At 31.7% G+C, this 22,543-nt stretch overlaps 1 protein-coding gene across 7 annotated transcripts in view; it reads left to right on the forward strand.

The window, feature by feature from the left end:
• The window catches only part of LOC147078430 (CUGBP Elav-like family member 1), an 807,474-nt gene that overhangs the window by 77,505 nt on the left and 707,426 nt on the right, over window positions 1-22,543 (forward strand). For all 7 annotated transcript variants that reach the window (XM_085959510.1, XM_085959523.1, XM_085959480.1 and 4 more), the window contains one exon: window positions 765-914. The gene's annotated coding sequence lies outside the window, so the exon portion shown is untranslated. The remainder of the gene's footprint in view (window positions 1-764; window positions 915-22,543) is intronic.

A 22,543-nucleotide genomic window follows, 5' to 3' on the forward strand; every position in this document is an offset into this window, starting at 1 on the left:
TGATTTGTTTTAATATTTTTTGTTTTCTATAATTACATTTTTTACCTTTGTTTTATTAAAGTTATATAACGAAAATAAACTTTTAAATAAAAGCATGAACTTTGGCACAATAATTAATAGTGTAGGTAGCATTCTTAAAGTACGTCGGTAACACGTCAAAACCGATGTATTATTTGGTATCGTAATAATTCATTGACCAAAGTAAAGGCAATTTGATTTTAGCCTGAAATTCGCGCCTTTTTTTTTTAAATCTAAGCACTTAAAATAGGTAAATTATTCAAAATAATCCGCTTTAATCATAGATATATCAATAAATTAATTAAATGTGACTCAGAAAACCTACTCTTCTAGTAATTATAGGATTTTTTTAAATATGTATGTATATTTATGAGGTTTTTAAAATAAAAAAACATATATTTTTGAGATTAGCTTACTAGAATTCCTATTACGTTTTCCTATTACCTTTTTAAAATTTTTGTAAATTTTTCATTACAATACATGAGTTTAATTTACAATGTCAACTCTTACAGAATAAGAAATACTCAAATAGTATGTTTGAACCTAGCTTACTCAAAAATAACCAGAATGGGCTTGGTTCACTATGCTTGTGAAACACTCATATATAAAGCAATGATCTAAGGCCTAAGTTATACAATTACAAACAACATACCTACCGTTATTAATAGTATTATACTATAGCAAACCATTCATATATATTATATACTTTAAAATAATGTTAACATTGTTTTTTTTTCTTTTTTCAGGTTGTCAAATCATCAAGTAAAGTGCCTTCACGTCTATCTGTGTCAATTAAATTTATTTTATCATCATTCTCATATTAGTAAAAAAATATTTTTAACATAAAATAAGTTTTGTGACTGTGGGTGTACGAAGAGGCAATACATTTCACAAAGGTAAGACATTTATTATAATAAGTGTAGCTATGTTTTATATCACACAGTTATACTTGACATACTTAGTATTAATTGTAGTATAATAAAATAACAATAACATAATAATATTAAGATTTTATAAATTATTGATGTCATAACAATATTGATTATAACATAAGTACTTACGCGCTATTGAATATTGAATGAAGCTGTATTTTGTATTAAATATGTAAATGATTTTACTAAAAATATCCTTAAAAATAATATCCTTCCGCAATTAAAATGCTAAAAGCTAATAACATTTTTTTATCGGATTGAATACTCTTCATCCTCGTTATTTTTTTAAAGCACCGGATACGAGTGGGAAAATTAAAAAAGGAAGACCATTAAATTTTAATGAGTCTTCAGCAGCCAATCGCGTTGCAGACTTCCGGTCGGTGCTTCAGTCCAGCTTCCGGTCTCACAATGGCTGACACTAGACGGGTATCCTGTCGGTGCCCTCCCTCTCTGGCATAGTATGTAACCGTTATTCGACTGGGTGCCATCCTACATAGATCCTTCAGTTTTCACGGATACATGATAACATTAAAATATTGAAACGTTACACGAAAACATTTGTTTTCTATTCCATCTTTTAAATTTCTTGACTGACTGATTTGGGCAGGGACCTAATGTTATGATGAGCTAACGAATTGTCATAGTTAATAATAATATAGCATCTGGCATAAAGCATATATCTCAACATTAAAACCATACTTGTAAAACATATCACACACATATGTTACAGTGTTATAAAGTCAGTTCAATATATTGTAATGATCTAAATTAATATTTCCAAGAGAAAAATCCGCGGAATGACATGCGTAGGTACAAACTGTGCAAATAAAAAAAAGCTTAACAGGTGAGGTCTTATTGAATCATCTTCTCTGATAATCTCACCTATAGAACGCTGAATATATATATATGGGAAGCACGAACGATATATACGAACCATATTAAGACTCAAAAAATGTGATGAAAATGGAGTATCTCTGTAAGTGCAGTAAAATTCATTGCACAGGTAAATTAAAATCCTATAAATTAAAGAAAATTTTGATTTTTTTCAAACCTTTGGAGTTCCATTCTGTAGCTATTCTATTGCACCTAGACTAGTTAACTAGACTGTTGTAGATGTCTAAATATATATTGTATTACTGAATTTACGAGTATTCTATTTAACCAATATTTACTGGAAATGTGAAAAGAACATTGTGAAAATGATTTTGATGTCAACCATGTGGAACGAACTTCTCTGCCCACGTCAATGTACTGACGCGACGTTACGTATCAGACGTCGGCGTCGTTACGATCGTCGACGCCTTTATTATAGCGTCGAGTGTGGCCTGCACTTTTACAGCTGCACGGTTCGACGCCGCTGCTCATTGAATTCAATCCAAAATGAAAGCAAATATAAATACATAATATATGACGTAAGGCAGAGTCAATGCCATAATAATAGGCTACATAGTAATAACATATTACAAAATATGGATGTTGAAAAAATTACATAATATGTTTTTGCAGTTATACTTATTTTGGCGCATTTGGGAAATCAGATCAGAGTGTATTTTTGGCATGTAACAAAGTTGCGCGCGCGGATGTAACGTATTTGGCGTGTGACGCCGATGTAACGCGTTTGGCGTTAGTGTATATTTATTTTTCATTGTAAAAATTGTGTATCAAGATTTGAGGCTATATTTATGTTAGTATTATTTATGACTAAAATTATATATCAATAAGTAAATTAATTTTGTGAATGTTGAGTTGGTAAATAATTCAAACAATGGCATGTTGTACATTTACAATATTTAGACACTTCATACAAAAAAATACATATTTTTACAGTTTAGGACAATATTTGTCGTATATCCCATGTCAATTTATTTATTAACGGTTTATAATAATTGAAGCCAATAATAATTATTATGTTTCATCACAAAAGCCAATTATTATCATGTTTCAGTTAAACCATTAAATGTTTTACTTTTGATTTGTAATACATTATTATTGTTAACGAAAATAGTTGTACAGTCATTTGCTAATTTTTTCAAATACAGGTTTTGAGATTTTTTCTTCAAAAGTAGGTACATTCCGCAATAATATTATTTAGTCGCATACATAAAATTATTGCTGATGGTACCTATATCGATAAAATACCCTTAAGACCGAAATTAATATTATAATCATAATAACACGCCGATAAAATTTTATCTTTTATTAATTCATCATGGGTACTTCTGAATCGATTATAACCGATCTATGGCAAAGATGAGTGTTGGTCCAATACAATAATTATTTGTTTTGTTACGCCAAAGAAGTATAACTTCTAACGCGCATACATAAGTACACAACCGATTTTTTTAATATAAGTTTATATCATGCAAAGATTCAGCGGATTCTACGAATGATTGGTAACCATTCCTTGTACAAAAAATACTTATATAACTTCAACTTTAAAATTTGCCTAAGATCAGAAATTTTAGTTCTTATATTTTTTTTTAATATTATCAAAATTGTATAAATATACGGTAGCTACAAATAGAGAATAAATAAAAATAATAATCCAGGGTCATGATATTATATTGTTTTTCTGCCACTCTACAATTAATACTCTAACACGAGTATAATGTATTTAATACTTTTCTCATTATAAATCTAGCTTCCTTCAATAAATCTCTCTTTCTGTTACTATCCAAAATGGCAACTTTTCAGTATGGAATCCCTACTATATGTACCCCAATTATCACGTCCTATACCACATCACATTTTCTCCAATATGGAGCAGTAACTGGGATATTATTATATCAATAAACAATGTAAGCATGGGAATCTACCGTCATTTCATTACCTGCTTTTTACCTACCGCTATGTCATTAATGTGTTCATTAATAATTATTCAGATACGAATTAAATTTGTAATAATTTTTAAATTACTTTATGAGTAAACGTCAGCATGCGTCTCGTATACATATTAATAGCATGTAGGTACTTATATTATGATCCGAAAATGTAAATGATAATCCGCTTTGATTTATCCTCCCCTTACCAATCGACCAACTCGAGCATAATGTATCCATCCGTTGGGTCATCGAAGGCAAAAGACAGCTAACAAGAAATCTCCATTAGTCCAAGAATCAAGTGCGGCCCAAGTACTTATGGTACTAAGTCATAGCGGGTTAGCGAAATTCAGGGCGTTTTCAGTACCAAGCTAATAATTGTTAAGAAACGTATTGGCTATTTATTAAATAGATTGAAATATATATGTTGGAATATAGAACACGTATGTATTTAAATGGCGATATTGTATTATACTTTAATATTATTATGTCGACTTGTGTACGATTTTTTTCATTATATTGCATTTTCTTTAATTAAACATATTATTATATTTGTTATAATAATTATTATTATTTACTATTTTTTATAAGGTGGTTAGCAATATACAAAAATATTTTATATTACTAATTAATAAGTTACATTGGTACATTAGTAAAATATTTTGGCGTGACACTAACATTGAAAATTTCAAATTGCCATTTAGGTTTCTTTATTCACATTTAACTGACATTACAATAACTATTCTTGACATATATTGTAGCAGTGCCGTGCGGTCCATAGCTGCTATAAATGCGGAGCATGTTAAGAAATTATCGATAACTTTCTGCGAATTAATATTGTGTATTAAATTAACTGTGCAATTTTACGGTTAATTAATAGTACTTAACTTCAATTTCACTAATGGTTATATAGTAATAATAAGCGGGGTATATAATGTATATTTTTTCAACAGTATCCCTGCAATCAATACTTACCATTCAATTTCACATTCGTCAAATTTTAATCTTCTTTTGGGTACTTTATGCACCCATCGTCTTATGTTGTCTGAAGATTCTACTGCGCGACGGTAAAAATAAATTATGCCTCAGTTCAGAGCGCGGAAATTTACATCTTCTCCTTCTCTCACTCCTGTATCAGGTCATAACAGATGTCTGAAAAATAAGATGAAGTTGTCAAATTGGTTACTTTGAAAACACTGTGAAAGCAAGCTTGTTAAGGAAAATAATAATAGGAATTGGTTATTGTCTTATTTTCAAAATTCCAATGAAATGATATTACGAATCAATTCATATGGGCTTATGACGCGATTGAGCAAAATCCATCCTGCGATCTACGCTTTCTAGCTGTATTTATATTTTCTTATATTTTTCTTTATTTTTCAATTACCATACACAACTTTCACTTTATATCGTAAGATGTCGGTATAAGCTAAGTTTTGATATATTTTTATATAAGTAGGAGGGTTACTGCAATAATTAATTGATAAAAAATAATACCGGAAAGTATCAGCTAGAATATTCGCCTCTTACTATGTGAGTTTGTTAGGGTTAATCAGCATGTTATTTTTTCAACTTACAGCCAATCTTAATGACAGTATAATGGAGTTAATATTCTTATACATTATATAATTGCATATACTCTATATTGGAGATTAAATATCTATTACTATGTACGTTGTTATGATTTTATCAAGAAAACATTAATTTATTTATAAGTATATTTGGAAACCCGCTCAATTATATACATAATCATATGGTCTATTTTGTAATACATTGAATCTACGTAAATATATTTGTAGATTGAGAACTTAAATAAAAATGGTAAATTGACTAATGATTAAATTATCTGGATATCGTTGTGCATTAGAGATTCATTTGTGCAATTTCAGATTGTAGGTACATTTGCAGAGTATAAATTTGATAGAAAGCTGCATTTTAGGCCTTGTCGACATGGCGCGTGTCTCGCCGGCCGCCGCGACTACATGTGGACACCTCGATGAGGTCACCTGTACCTCAACCGCCCGCGACAATCGTTACGGCAGTGTTTCCATGTCAAAATTTAAAATTTCGGTAGATTTTAACAAAAAAAAAAATCAGTAAATTCTATAAAATATCAGTAGATTTTGGTAAATGCAATATATTAGATACGATTTTAAAATTTAGAAAGAACTCGCTTTGTGCAGATAACGATTTTCATGCACTTCATAATATGCTCGTATAATAATTATGAAAAATAACAATAATAAAACTATTCAGTAGACATGAGCCCTTTGTCCTTTGAATAATGCCTCTTGTTATAATTGTTCAACTTCGTTAAAATTTATTTGTGGATATGTCATAGATAAGTACGTATATTATTATACTCACGAGTATGTAAAACAATAGCTAATAAATAGCATTATTTTATTATAAAAAATTTAAATATTAGTGGGTAAAAAGGCACTCTTGAGTAGAGTTACAATGCTTTATTTGTCCATTTGGAAGGTCATACATAAAACAGGCGTGCGTTAATCATTTTTCAAGTGTATTATTAAAATAATCATCAGTTTTACCTTACAAAAATATGGAAAAAAACACAAAATATCAGTAGATTCAGATCAGTAGAAAAAAAATTAATAATTCAGTAGGTATATTGGCAAAAAATATCAGTAGATCTACTAAAATTTCAGTAGACATGGCAACACTGCGTCACGGCGCAAGTGCGTGTAGACGGCTCAATGATGTCACATGTACCTGGAATGTGCGCGAGTCAAAACGCGCCATGTGGACAAGGTCTTAGAATATATTCGCACGACAAACATTTACAATACCTACCCTACCAACCTTGGTTAAAAACATATATGTTTTTGAGGCTTTTCAAATTCAACAAAATACATAACATAACATAATAATATATTATAATTATTATACCATAATAGTATGGAAGATTATTTATCTACTTTATATCTATGGATGTAGACTCAGTCCCGCTCCCTGTCAATATATAGGTATTCAAAAAGTGTTTTGTAATATGTAAGCTTTTGAGGTGTTCCAAATTGTGTACCTACATACGTATACATGGAGATTTATATTATCTGATTTGAGAAAATAACGGTATCTGTTATATTATATTATTTAACTTTTTAAAGTTTAGTTTATTTTCTGATACAGTGCTAAATAATTACTTATTCTTGCTATATTGAAAACAATGTATATATTATATAGTACCTATATACAACATGATTTTTTTATCTTTTACAAACATCAAATGGGATTTTTGAAAGATTACAAACAGGATATAAATGATTTGCGACCCTGTTTCAGGTTAGAAGGACTCTCCGATACCACCATGTAACTGAAATGTACCAAAGTGAAACGCCACGCCGCGTGTCAGCTTGTCAATTTGTCAGACGTTTTTTGTCTGCCAAGTTATTGTCGATCGCAGACAACGGCTCTGGAGTACCACCACGTAGGTATACACACATCCGAGCGCCTGATAGATCTATTTGTGCTACCATTAATAAGAAAAATTGTCTTTTTATAGCTGAATCTCCCGACTAGATAACACCTATGCGTCTATTGACCTGGGCTATAAATAAATATTATAACCGATCAACCTTCAGAAATATAATATTACCATTTTTGAATTATTAATACATAGATAATATACTTATGTTGTTAAGTGGCAAGTAAATATATATCTAGTACTACCAAATCGTTAAAAAAATAATTTTGGACGTAGCCAAAATCCGGCATCACTGTTAAAGAGCAAAAAATGACGATGTTAATAATATTATAAAAGAAATCTAAATGTACATAATAATAATTAATTATTATTGATACATGTGGCAAATACCGTATGATCGTTGACCTGAGAAGAACGATGATATTAAACGAAACGAATAATAATATACCAAAAAAATTATGTAACTTCATCATGGAATAACTCATGCTTATAATTTTTTGGGACGCTCAATTTCACCAAAACTTCTCAAACATCATTTTGGATTAGTATAACTAAATTCTAATGGATTTAAGTTTTGTTCAAATGGAGAACTTAAATCCATTAGAATTTAAATTCAAATTTCATCAAGTACCTTATGTCGATAGTATTAATAATAGTATAACTAAACTTGACAAAGCCTCCGAATCGTTTGTATATTTGAGAAAAGGATGATAGTCATACTAAATAATCAGAATTTGAAAATACCTTGAATAGTAATGGTAATTAGGAGATAAGATTGGTCCTTGGGTCGGTAAGTTTGTGGCAAAATTTTTTGCCCATAAAGTTAATATGTTTGAATCACACTCGGTACAAGATTTTAATACGTACATTTATTATAATGTTTTTGGGTTGCTTTCATTCTCATATTATTACATAGGTGCGTTTTATTGCACGTTTTCATTAGAATAAATCATTGATGACAGCATTTTTATTTTATGACATTCAAATGAAATATTATATCATAAACTTTTATGGTTGTGTACATTTCAATCTAAAATATTATCAGAGCATTTTTTTTACGGATTGGAAAAATGGGCGTTCTCTCTGAATAATCTGAACAATTTGCTCCGTAACGGCATTTCATACGTTATCTGTAGTACCATGTACTTTTTGCGACAAGGTCCCCGCCATACATGCGCCCGTCGCGAAACGCTCTAATCAATCTCTTTACCGTTTCATCTTTGTCGGACACTTTATCAGGCCACTCCACTCGGTGGGCGAGATTGAAAAATACGACCCTCCCAAAATTCACAAATTAGGTCATGTTTTTTTTTGCCCATTAGACTCGCATCTCTTAGTAATATTTTGCTTCCTACATGGCGTCATTTTATTAAAACAATTTTATTATTATTATTATTATTATATATACAAGCAGAATTATTACAAACAACATAGATTAAATCGTTATACATAATAGTGATTTATAAAATATAAGTAATAGCTTCAGAAATAGACCTAAACAAAAAATCGTAGTTTTTTGCGACCCATTTGAATCAAATGAAAATTCTCATTCGGTCCAATGCTTTTTCTAAGTTATGTTTCTGAAGTTGTTAAAATATTGGATGTTCAATATAGTATATCACATACTAAAATTGATATAAGAAATATTATGTTTAAAAGTGCTTATTCATTCTTACAATTAAATACAAAATAGTCTGTGATTTGTTTTAAATAAGCTATTCAAATTACTTGACTAAATTCAAATTTTATATACTTTTATAATCAATAAAATTTGGGGACGACAACAACCCTTGGTTGCAAAAAAACGATTCTTATAAATACATTAAAAATTTAAATATGTTTAAATATAATTAACGTTCAGCAGTTTTTATGTAGGACGTAATAATGAATCTTATTAGAGCATTTAGAGTAGATGAATTATTACTAAGAAGGTAATATATTTTTCATCTAGAATTGGAATTAGGATACACTCATATATTGTGTTTTACATATACTAAGCTGCCACCACATGGAAAACCATATGTCGCAGCAAATTTCCCTCAGAATCGTTGCGTTTTACCCCGCCTGCACACCTGTATACCTTTCCGCCGTGGCGATTGTAGAAGCAATACGATAGAGCGTGTGTTGTGCGGTGTACAGAGGGGGAAAAGTTGCTGCGACGTGTGGTTGGCCACGGGCTGGCAGCCTTAATTTGTACTTCTAAAAATAATATAACAATATTAAAAATTAATGGTATGTAATATTTATTAAAATTTGAATTTTTTTGAAAAAGTGAATAAAACAATATACATATTGTATTTGAATTTAAGGTATTTATTTTAAATCCAAATGCATGGTAATTTTATTTATAAAAAAATATTACAGTTGCTTTTTACATCGTTATTATACCTACTGAGTTTGTTTCAACAAAATTAGGTACTTATATCACTTTCACTCGGTATTTTTTATGATATTTAAGACTGATAAATAACGTCAGTTATGATTGCTACTTTTCCTTAGATTTTTTTTAATTATCTCATGGATATTAAAACTTTTTTCCATCTATTTTACGGTCCATAAACTGTACATCTCTGCCTCCCCGACAATGGTAAGACAGCGTTTTTAATAAAAACAAAAGCATATTTCTTCATTCGCACACACATTGCACACCTACATTCAAGCCGTAATGCCTCGCGACAGATCCACCAAGTGAAGTCCTCAGTGAATCATTTTTTTCGTCTTGCTGAAGAGCGAGGAGGTCAGAGGACAGTCTGAACGTGTCGCACGTCAAAAGCCTACTCGGGGTCTGAAGAAGGGAGGCGCTTGCCCACTAAATCACTCTCACCTCGTGTCACCCCCATTGCCTCTCGGTAATAAAATGACGCAAAAAAATCTCGAAGCCCAGCGCCAGAAGGGTGGAAGGACCCTCGCGGCTCGCAGAAAAAACGTCATCCTCCCAGCAATGCCGGCAATGACATAAAACACTTTGGAAATGAGTTTTAGGCACATTTCGTTTTTTTCCGGCAAATGAAAATTCACCATCAAATGTCATTGTCTAGTTGTAGTATATTATATAATGTTTACACTCGGGGTGTGGGTAATTTAACCCTATCGCGACGAATTTAATTTAATCAAATTTGCAAATTTCTAATCAAAATATAGTAACGTTCATAATGGGGTAACGGAGCTATAATATTTCTATATAATATTATGAAATATTTTCGGGTCCTTCTTTTTCTGATCTTCGCAGATTTTCGATTCTTTTTGAACTTCTCTGTTTGCACGTTATGAGTCACTGTAGATAGTTTGCAGTCTGTCATACTTTTTATTTTTGTAGGTACTTAATTTTGGCTCTGAAAGGGAAACACCTTACCGATTTTACCCATTCTATGAGGGTTAGGTTTATTCTTTTAATTCATTCTAATTATGACGCTCTACAGTAGTTAAACCATAATTACCATAAAGTAGTATCTAAATTCTAAATGTGAGCCTTATTGTTGATTCATTCCTTGAAAATTCTTCTCAGGAAAAGCTGCAAAAATGATACGATCTTTAGTGACAAGTTCATGCTTCAGGTACCCTTCACGACCTGTGATATACGAGTTTGTATATTGCTATTTATGTAATTGAGCTTGTTTAAAAAGAAATGTATGTATATTGTAATACTTAGTGTAAGTGAACTGTATGGATAGATGGATAGGAATGGCGGATGTCTTAGCTAACGGGTAACTGATTTGGACACTTGTAATTATGTCATGCATTATCGAAAGTGGGTTAAACACTCACTGAATCACCCTATTGATATATCTTATGAGTTTAAGTCCAAAAATACGATTTTTCGTTATTTCCGTTTCCGATACGAAGTTAATTTCTGTAACCATTGTTATACCAATAAATCTTGTATTCTCCGGAAGATTGTGTAGCACAAGTTAGTTATACTGATAAAACTGACCGGGTTGTTGCAAATCATTATATTTTGTTGTGGTTTAAGAGTATAAGTGCACACTTATACTTATGGACATGTGACATTCATTTCAGTTATAAGATAGTGTAATAGACAGGTATATAGAATAGATAGACAGAATAAATATTTTTTTTATTTTTATAGACTACCGGCGACTTATACTGTCGGTTCCATCGATGCGTTATTATATTTAGAGTGTTTTTTTCATTCCTGTCATAAACTAACCAAAAATGGAGTTATACTCATAAGCCCGCCCATCTTAGATATTACATTCCCGCTTAAAGTAGGTAGGTCCCTGATTTTCGCGCCAACAGCTTATGTAACATTTTAGTACTTATCTCGTTGACGACTTTTGAAAAACTGACATTAACACTGCAATAAATTGGTTGAGTTTCATTGTTTAGATATAGGAATTTGGCGTAAATAATGTATATTATTAACGTGGTATAGCTTCGTTTACTTAACATGAATTTATGACTTGTGATACGTTATGTTCACATTGTTTACAAAATAATATTATATTGTTTATTGTTTTAAAGAATTAATGTGTAATTTTTAAACATATTTTTGTATTATACTGGTTATGGCAGTGTTGAACGAGGGGGAGATATTATGTGTGATTATTATTTTTATTTTCTTTCGCGAGTGTGTAGTAGGTATCGACCGCTTTACAGGTCCCGATGGCCCTGACGTATTTCAAACTACGGCAGATATATTGGCGAAAAGTGATACTTTTTATACTCTGGGTTATAATAATGTGTTTTGGAAAATGGCCTCCGGGTAAACGGTTTAGTGCAAGACATATTTCATTCGCATCGCGTGAACGGATGTTCTTTATGAACATGCTATTCCTGAACACCCGGTTAAAACGTATCATCGCTGTTATTTGAGATGACTCAATATTCATGCAAATAATTTATTGGTTAATAATATTGTATTTGTATTTAGGTACTACCAGAATTTTTGTTAAGAGTATACATAAGTGAAACGGCAAATAATTTTCAAGAATAGGTGGGATGAAATTTCGCACTCGTCGCCAATCGGAGAGCGGTAGTCGAGGTGTGAGAACGTCCATTTGTTTTGTGATGGTGTCGGAGGAATACATAATATATTCTTATATCGTGTAAAGATGACTAAAAAACGTATGAATACATTAATATTATTACTAATATAACAATAAACATAACATTAAATGGACGCATTTTGAATTTTTATGATAAATTATGTTTTGTTCGGCACGCGTCATTTGCACAATAAGCGCGTAGCATAGTCACGAACTTTTTAGACCATGCCTCAGTTGAAGTACATATAGCCTTAATAACGTAGGTATAAGTAATATGTAACTTCATAACAGCTATTTATAGTTCGTAAAATTAAAAAAAATATACCAATTACAAGGGTATTCTTGGTTTTATCGATAATGTTATAATAACATTCTCATTACATACATAATACGGTTGTCCACGAATTAAAGACCTTTAACAAATTTGGCAATGCGGTCGTTATATCTCAAAATATGGCAGCACTGACGTGTAGCGTATATTTCGCTCTCCATAACGAGTGGTGAGCCGGGATGATAGCTGCTTTAGTACGACCTTTGCTAAGATGGACACTCCGTTGTCGAATTCCGCCGCCTGCAAGTTGCGTTCAATCATTCTGTTTCTCAACCAGAAGGGAGTCCACCCTGTTGAAATCCAACGCCGTCTCACATCCAATTATGGTAATGTGATGAACCAGCGGAATGTCAGGAAGTGGTGTACTGAGTTTTCGAGTCGTAGAACGAGTGTTCATGATGAGAAAGGGAGATGAAGGAGATCCTCAATTGGTGACGTTTTGTTGACGAAAATCAATGATAAAGTTCGTGAAGATCGCCAGACGTCAGTTAGTCTACCATACAAACGATTTTGAGGGGAAAATTAGGGTATGCAAAGGTGTGTTCGTTGGGTACCCAAAATGCTGACGGAGCAACAAACAAAATCGTGTGAAAAGCGCTTTTTTTTTAATCTTTTGGACTCATTAAAATGGGATATCCTCCGTCATCCTGCTCATAGGCCCCGACCTGGTGCCGAGATATTACCATCTTTTTATTCACTTGAAACAAAAATTGGCCGGAAATCGCTTCAAGATCGATGAGGACGTGGAGGAAGAGGTGAGAACATTTTTGAGGACGGCGGCGGCGGAGTTCTACGACAAGGAAATCAAGGACCCAGTGCCACGGTTCACCAAGCGCATCGATCGTAACGGAGACTACGTCGAAAAATAGTGGGGATATGTACCTAAAATTTCGTATGCTTTTTTGTAAAAATAAATTTTTCCTGATTTTTAAAATAATAAAGGTCTTTAATTTTTGGACAACCCTCCTATGTAATGCAACGATACATATAATAATTCATTGACAAGCAGAAAAATATGTGACATTCATTATCAAAAGCAGACATACCCAAAATTTTCATCTCATATAAATCTTATAAAGCTTCAAACATCTCGACTTTTGAGCTTTGAAAATCGATATCTCCGCAGAATCTTAGGGGTACACTGGTACGATCGCGTTGCAAACACTCGAGTTCGTGAGCGGACACGGAATTTTTGAGGTGATTGAGGTATCTAATCACGAACCTGTGGCTGGTACATCACGGGCCTGGGATATATTATGTTCCGGATGCCGCCAGAGAGTATGAACTTCGTTTTTGCACAGCCTCATGGATGCCTTCGCCGTGGCTGGTCTTATCTCACCCTACATCGGTGCTACAAAAGTGACCTACGCGCTGAGATGGCTATGGATTGGGGAAAGTGGCGCGAATTTGCGCTTCTCCTATGCTCTAACGTGGGGGCGAGACAGGCTGAAGTAGTAGTAGAAGATGTACCTACGGAGCACGTTACTACTATAATTACTTCACCATGTTCGATCCTAAGAGGATCATAATATTATGGGCCTCCACAGAGTATAAGTTGTTAACAGATTTCGTGTTTACGATAAATGGATGTTAGCCACTTTTTCAACCTAGTACGTCCATACTTTGACTCCAAACACAAATAGAAAAAAACAATATGTGTATTTGCCAACCCCAGGATTTGAACTTGGGATTCACGACATTACAAACCGACGCCTAAGTCGCTCAGTCATCTTGGGCATAAACTACTATGAAATTGACTAATAATTGAAAACGAAAACAATATAACTTTTTTCTAGTAAGTACATAATTTATTATCATTGTCATCAACAAGCATAATATACTTATAATATTCGTTTACAGTTTTATATAAAGTAACAAGTAGTTTTCATAAAAAATGGTTACAAAATTACTTTAAATTGTAATGTATTTAGAACTTTGTGAAAATATTTAAACTTTTTTTTTTATTAAATTCTTAAGTTCTTCGTTTTTATTTATTAATTTTGCCTGAAACAATAATGAAGAATTTTCACATGGAAATAATGACACTTTTTTTTCGTCAATGTAAATGTACCTAAGCATTTTTTCATACAAACAAAGTTTCCACAGCTTTTTTCAACAAGTGAAAAGTAGGAAATATGATCTTCAAAAATAGGAAAATAATATAATATATTAGACGTATAGAATTATATAGACGATAGTTATAAAAATATTATTATTAAAACTATCGTCGAATCAATTCTGTTTAAAACAAAATACAAATGTTAGTGGCGACATTTTTTAGGTTTCAAGTAGATAGATAATATAATTATTATGTATTATCAAACGACCCCCCTGTGCGTCGCGTAGGTCAAAATGAAGGCTTTAAGCTATTTTCTGTAGATAATCTATTTATATAATTTTGAAGCCTTATTATCCTTTATATTTATTTTAAACATTTGATGACTGCATAAAGTATATTTATTACATAATATAGTATTCTTTTAAACCTCTCGCTTTAATGTTTTGGAATATAGTCATATTTCAGTACATCCATGTGCAGTGGTGTTAAGATTTTTCATATATACTATTAAAATATATATATTTTTTTTAAAAGCATTTATAAAACCATTAGTAAAATTTATCTCGACATTATTATAATGAAATATGTACGATAAAAAAATATATTGATATTCTCTGTGATCCCAATTTTACAATAATTATGCATTTTATTATTCAAAAAATGGGCAAGATTTACATATTTTAAGATAATTCTAAAGATACTGAGCTATATCTTTGACCATTCAAATGTGATAAACATTCTACGAATAATGTTTGCTTTATAATAATTATTGACCTAAAAATAAGGTACCTAGTATTTTTTTGAAATACGCCATTTCTATTGGCATTTCCCAGTGGCTAAGCTACAACATTCGGCCGTACCCATAAATTGACAAACAATTATTAATGAAGTAGGGAGTAAGATCATGGTAACGCGCGTGTTTGAACATGTACCGTTTTTAATTTTCAGTTGGGTTGGGTTAGATTTTTTAAATGATAAATATTATAAGTAAATAAACACTAGAATTTGTATCTCAGAACCAGAAAGCCTTTGCCGAAACGAGTTCGAAATGTAAAAATTTTGTTCCAAAATTTTTAATTACCAATTTGTATTTCGAGTCAATTTATATCAGATACCTAATTTTTAAAGAATAAAACCCAAATTTTCTTGACATTGAGGCGATGAAAAATCTTAAATTTCGTTTTTCGGACAGTGTTATTTTTGAAGATAAGGTATTCTGGCTCTCAGGTACAGAAATAATGGGTATACGATGGGTTTACAAATACCATTGTTTTTTGAAAACAGTAAAATGCAGTACTGCATTCAATTCCAACATTTATAGTCAAATAACACCCTGCGGTAGGTGAAAAATTCCATTCTTCGTCTGTTAGAAAGAGCCAACTTTTTCACTGACTTTGAATGTGCGGACGAGTTAAACTTTGGCCCACCGCTGAACTAGCTAGAAAGGCATTCAACATTTCTAAATAAAAACCGAAATTAAAAACATGCTTTTGTTTGCTTTGGTCCCTCTTCTCTTTGCGTGGTCTCTCTCTCTCTCTCTCGCATTCTCTCTCTTTGGGAAATCTGGCGCTTTGTAGAGGATTCGTTGTAAGCATTAAGCGAAGCGAAACTTGCACCTGTTGAGATTTTTCGTAATAATGGCCAGTGGCCTGACTTTGTTTACACCAATTAACGCTTTTAATATATGAGTAGTCCAGAATTAATAGTGCTTGCTGAAAGATATGCGTTTTTAAACGACCACCAAAGTTGCATTAATTCAGTTGTTAACAAAGATACTAAACTAATACGACGATACCCTATCACGTATCCTGTATGTGAGACATGGCATTTTACTAAGGGCTGACGGTAAATTTTAGGGGTGTGGCTACGATTGGTTATATTTAAATTGTACCTACGTATTATATTATTATGCTATAGCATAATCCTGGCCTTTCATCCGGGGGCTTCGGCATCGATTCCCGGTGAGGTCACAATATAATAAATGTATGTGATTGTCTCAATTATTATGGGTATTTGTAATTATTTCACTTCTATTATTATGAACTACAATGCTGTTTCACTATACTACCATTTTTTTTTAGAATTATTAATAACCATGTTCTTGCTTTTTCGTACTAGGTGGTTGTTGTAATTTTGAACAATCACAAACACCCAGGCTTTTGAGACAAACACATAAATGTTTTAGTCATGACCGGGATCGAACCCAGAACTCTCGGGTGGAAGGCCAGCGCCTTACCCACTGCACCACGAGAGCCGCCTACTATACTACCATTGGGCTTCGTGGTCTGTTGTGATGTTAAAAAAAGAATAATATATTATAATATTACGTATATTTTATAATTCAATACATTATTATTAAAATCTAACATTACTGGAAAGAGATGTCCGAATAATATTTAGATCAAAACATAACGCATTATAGGTACCTATGTGGAGCATTGCAGACCCATGATATGTTCCAATTTGATTAAATTCATCAGATTGAATTTTATACTTACGAGGACCTACTAGAATTAAATATTTAATATAATTACACGATATGATTGTATGTCTAATTTACTTAGTTATCTATTTTCAACTGTCTTTCCGTTACATTCCGGTGGTTTCTATCACGTATTTTTTTTTGTTTTATTCAGACATTAATTTCATCTCAATACTATACGGTCATATATTACCGATACAAACACTCAAGATGAACTGCGATATGACCGCAATTCAAGAGAGTTCAGAAAACGTATTAAATTGGGTAAGGTGAGAGAAGACACGTAAACGCAAACTCTAAATTTGAAAAATAAACAGACACGCAAATATGAAAAACATTTATTTTAATCGGATCGTGAAATACAAACACATGATAATAATTTGACATATGATTTCAGTGGAGTATTAGCATATCGCCCCATCCAATAATGTTGACAGGTGGCACTGTCAACTGGTAATTTTCTCCAGTATATTATAATTATTGTTTACATTTTGAAGTATTCGTTCTATTATAATTAATATTACCTACCGTACTGTTACTATATTTTAAAAAGCTAGAGATAATAATTCTTTGAAAATATTTCAGTAGTTAGATATATAAAGTAAAACACATACAAATCAATGTTTTGATAAATAATTCAAATAATCAATATTATAGTAATATTACAATATATTTATATTATGCTATTGTAAAGAATTCTATAATATAGTAACACTGCAAAAATAAAATTAATAATGATAAAACAAAATACACCTACGTAATAATATTATGCAGTACCTAGTGCTTATGCTTTAGAAATATAATATAACAATAATATAATAAAACATAATCCGTTTCATCCATTGAGAGATCGCGAGTCTAATACTACAAGGTTATAACCTAACATAACAATGAAGAAGTAAATTCTAAGCTGCCTCATTGTTACTTTTGTTTCGCCAAAAATAAGCACTTAGAACCCTGTAGTTCTGAACTCGCGAGATTCATCCAACACTTGAATGCCATATTTATTTTGTAGGAGAATTCTTTGACATATTATTTAAACTCATTTTTTTTATGTAGACAATAATATACGCATCACTGTTTAGATCAATAATTATATAAGACGTCCGTTTATCTATCTATACATATAAAAAATTAGTAATCTGACTTGGCTGTTCACTGTGACATCCACAATGACCAATCAGTAACGTGTCGGCTATAATGTCATGGGTCCCAGGCTTAAAACCCTGATCTGGCAAATTCAAATGTTATTTTCTAATGTGTGTTTAGGCCCGAAGTATATATCTTCTTGGTCAATCAAGTGGTAACACATATTTCTCGTACAAACAAAAATATGTTAATACAACCTTCTCTGTGAAGTGCCGTATAATATGTTCAGAATTAAATATGGTAATGTATGTGTGTAATAAATTAATTCTTAAAAATATTAAAAATGTTACTTATAAATTAGTTTTGAATTGAAGTAATGCACTGTTAATTGATGATAATTATTATAATGTCTCACCTCAAAGAACAAAATCAGACAACATAATAAAAGTGGCACAGATAATAATTAAATGTACACTGCATATACAGAATGATGCATTCTTTATATAGCAGTAACACTATCCAGTATCAAAACTGGCAGTGATCTACAAAATATGTATCATCGCCCATTTGGCTGATTATACTGAGGCGTTACAAATTAAATAACAGCCCTGGCAGAAGAAATAGGTACTCATTTTCCTATTAGTCGTGAAAATTATAAGTTTTGGTCTTCTTTTAGGCATTCATTGTACCTATGCAAACAGCCTACTGCGCGGCGGTAAGGGGAAATTATACCAAGGTTTACAGCGTGGGGATTCACATGTTGTCTTTATTTTATTTTTTGTGGTAAGCCGTAAGTAAGTGTTGCAATACAAATCACGTCATATAAAGAGTTCACTCGGACTTTTTCATGGTAAATTTAAAATCGACTACCATTTAAGCTAGTTAAAGTAATATAAAATAGGAATGGTTTATACTCGCCCTTCAAAATCTCAATAAAGTTGTATATTATGAGAATATGCGCGCTTTTTATATTTATACAACGTTTTTCTTAGCTCGTATTCTTATTTGTCCGGTGGTTGTTTGTCAGGTACAAATCTTGCATTTGATTTTTAACTAACTTCCCAACTAGCTAGATATTTGAAACATTTAGAATATATCAGAACACGATGCCAATGCACTTTTTTAATACTTTTAGCCATCTTTAAGTAGAATTGAATTCATTTTCAGTTAATTTTGTTTTGTATGAACAGTTATTTCGACACCATTATTGGTTGCTAGGGGTCTGGGGTCCTAGCAACTAAATTATTAATATATACGTGCGTTACTATGTAAATCAATATGACATGTCAAAATGACATTTAAGTATTATTTCTATCAACAACATTTTTTTTTGATCGTTTAAGCTAGTCAGGTCAAGTTTATATAATTCAACAGAAAATTTACAAACGTTGTATATAACAAGTTCTTTTTATTTTTTAATTATTACGATTTAATTTCTATCGTTCTATGGTGTGATCTACCAAACTCCAAACTGCAATCAACGCATTGGACATGCTTGAATTATAGCATGCAAATATGTTATTCATAATAAATATACCCTTTCTTTAATCGAATATATAATATTACTACATGATGCGTAATATTATAAATGATCGATAATGATGAAGAGACTAGGAAGGAAGGTATCACATAAAATAATAATTGAATGACAATACCAGACTTCAGATAAAACAAATCACGTTTTATTGCCGATATCGGTTAAATATATCAAATACAGATACAGCGACACCGAGTGTTGTGGGTGAAAATTAATTACTAATAGCCCATAGATTTACGGAAAGTGGAGCGGTCCCCAATCGACCCCAATATTCTTTTAATTTTCTCCCCCCCGTACCACTAATTGTCGTAACGATATCACCCCCTCCCACGGGGCAGCCTCTGGGGTCACTCACTCGAAGGTACGCCGGACAACAGGGGTGGATTATTATTGGCAATAATCAATCATATAGTTATTAAGTATTGAAGATGGACGGTTTATTGTAGCGAATATACTGAGTTAAAAATAACGAAACCTATTTTCATTGTAAATAAAATATTCCATTTTTATCCATGCTGACAGACACTAAAAGAATGCTATACAGCTATATTCTAGAGAAATAAGCTCAATCGAAAGAATAGGAATACACAGTTTCACTCATTATTGTATCACAAATTCTTTTATAAACCAGTCTAAATTATTAATTTTGGAATATTTTATTCTCAGATAAAATGAGTGAATAATTATTGTCACATTTTCTGCAACCTTTACCTATAAATTGTCTTACTATATCTATCAGTAAAATTATGACAAGACATCATTAAGGATATTTTGTATATTAAAAATACATAGTACTATACATATTATATTAAAATAACTAACTAATATTATTTGTGTTGTTGTAAATTACTGAAATGCTTTATTGTGTAATTTTAAATTATCTTGTTAATATAAAATAGTATAGGTACCTACTCAATTAATTGTAATTTAGGAAATCAAGGTAAACACTGTTTAAAAAAATAATCAAATTTATTTTAATATTATAATAACACTATCGACTTTACACGAGGTCACTTCATCGATTGATATGCACATTAAAATATCTTACAAAATAATAATAATTACATTATTTATTATTAAAATATCTGTAGCTAGGCATATAGCTTGTGACAACAATGAAAATAATTCTAACAGCTAAGTAAAATAAAAGAACAGCAAATTAAAATCTACTACAAAATATTATGAAAAATTTGTCTTGGTCTGTAGTGAAAATTTTAAATTGGAATTAGCAAGATGTTGTTGCAATAAGTTATGTGACCAAACAAACTTCGTATTTTATTACAACGTTTTTCTTAGTTCGTATTCTTATTTGTCCGGTTGTTGTTTTTCGGTACAAATCTTGCAATCGATTTTTAACTAACTTTCCGACTAGCTAGACATTTGAAACTTTTAGAATATATCAGAACACGATGCCAATGCATTTGTTTAGCCATCTTTAAGTAGAATTGATTTCATTTTCTGTTAATTCTGTTTTGTACGAAAAGTTGCTTTGGAAGAAATCCGTAAAAGGTAAAACTATTATTGGTTGCTAAGTGGGTCCTAGCAACTAAATTATTAATTTCAATATATACGTGCGTTACTATGGAAATCAATATGACATTTCAGTATTATTTCTATCAAGTACAATTTTTTTTCATCGTTTATATGATGCAACAGAAAATTTAAAAACGTTGTACATAAAAAGTTCTTTTTATCTAGTAATTATTTATTTATGTAGATTTATGTGTGTCAGTTGAGGCCAAGTAGGAAAAGGAAATCAAACAAATATATTTTGACTTGTATATCATATATAGATAATCTACGGATTATAATATATGGCATGTGATTACCTTTTAGTAGACGTTGTATTTTATTTTGTGTAAGTATAACTTGCTGACATATTTTTTAATAGCCGCGGGCTACTCTGCGATGCGATCCAGCACTGGCTGGTGCAGAGGCGGCGAGAGACCCACCGAATAAAGTAAAAAAAAAAAGAAAAAAGATTTTATCGTATGGCACACAGCGCGCCTTTGATGATTCGCTGAGTCGCTGCGACGACAGTTGCGAATTGGGCCAAACGGGGGAATTAAGATAAAAGTTAGTACACCGCTGAGCGGGGGTGTTATTTTTTATTTGGCTTGCAAAACGTGAGAATCGGGAGCTTCTGAATTTTTTGATGGTTTGATATTATCGCTGCGAGAAAGCGGGGAATAACAGTTTTATGCTTTTCTCGCCATTAAAAAGTACGTGACGATTTTGGTAATTTTAAATATCGTAGCCTCCTCCGTCGCCCGCCGCGTTTTTTTACGGTAAACAAAAATACTATAATATTATTCTTTTGCACAATCCCCGCTGACAGTCTATTGTTTGTCATAAAAACTAAGCTTTAACGACCTCCACGAGTGGAATTTCTTTGTTCTATCGAAGAAAGCGTTTATTTTCAGCAACCTAGTTATATGCCGTATCCGGAAATTTGTACATAAATAGTTCACCGCAGGACACTTATTCGTGCGCCGCAGTACGTCAAACATGAGTTTGTGTAACATTTAATCAAATGACGAGTAGTTATACGTTGAAAATTTCACCGTGGAGTATATTTGTACGTATGCTACAATATGTGGCATTTTATGAGGTGTCTTTACGAGGTTAGGTTAAGATAGGGTTAATCTAATTGGAACGGTACTATTTGCAAACCATCGCCGCATTTTGTAAGATACATACAAATGTATTCCACGGTGAAATGTTCAACGAAGAACTCGTCATTTGATAAAATTTTATACGAATTCATGTTTCACGTACTGCGGCGTACGAATAAGTGTCCCACGATGAACTGCATACGTACAACT

This window comes from Rhyacophila brunnea, unplaced genomic scaffold (genome assembly GCF_057557595.1).
Source record: "Rhyacophila brunnea isolate RB1 unplaced genomic scaffold, BYU_Rbru_1.0 scaffold_11, whole genome shotgun sequence".
Classification (NCBI taxonomy): domain Eukaryota; kingdom Metazoa; phylum Arthropoda; class Insecta; order Trichoptera; family Rhyacophilidae; genus Rhyacophila; species Rhyacophila brunnea.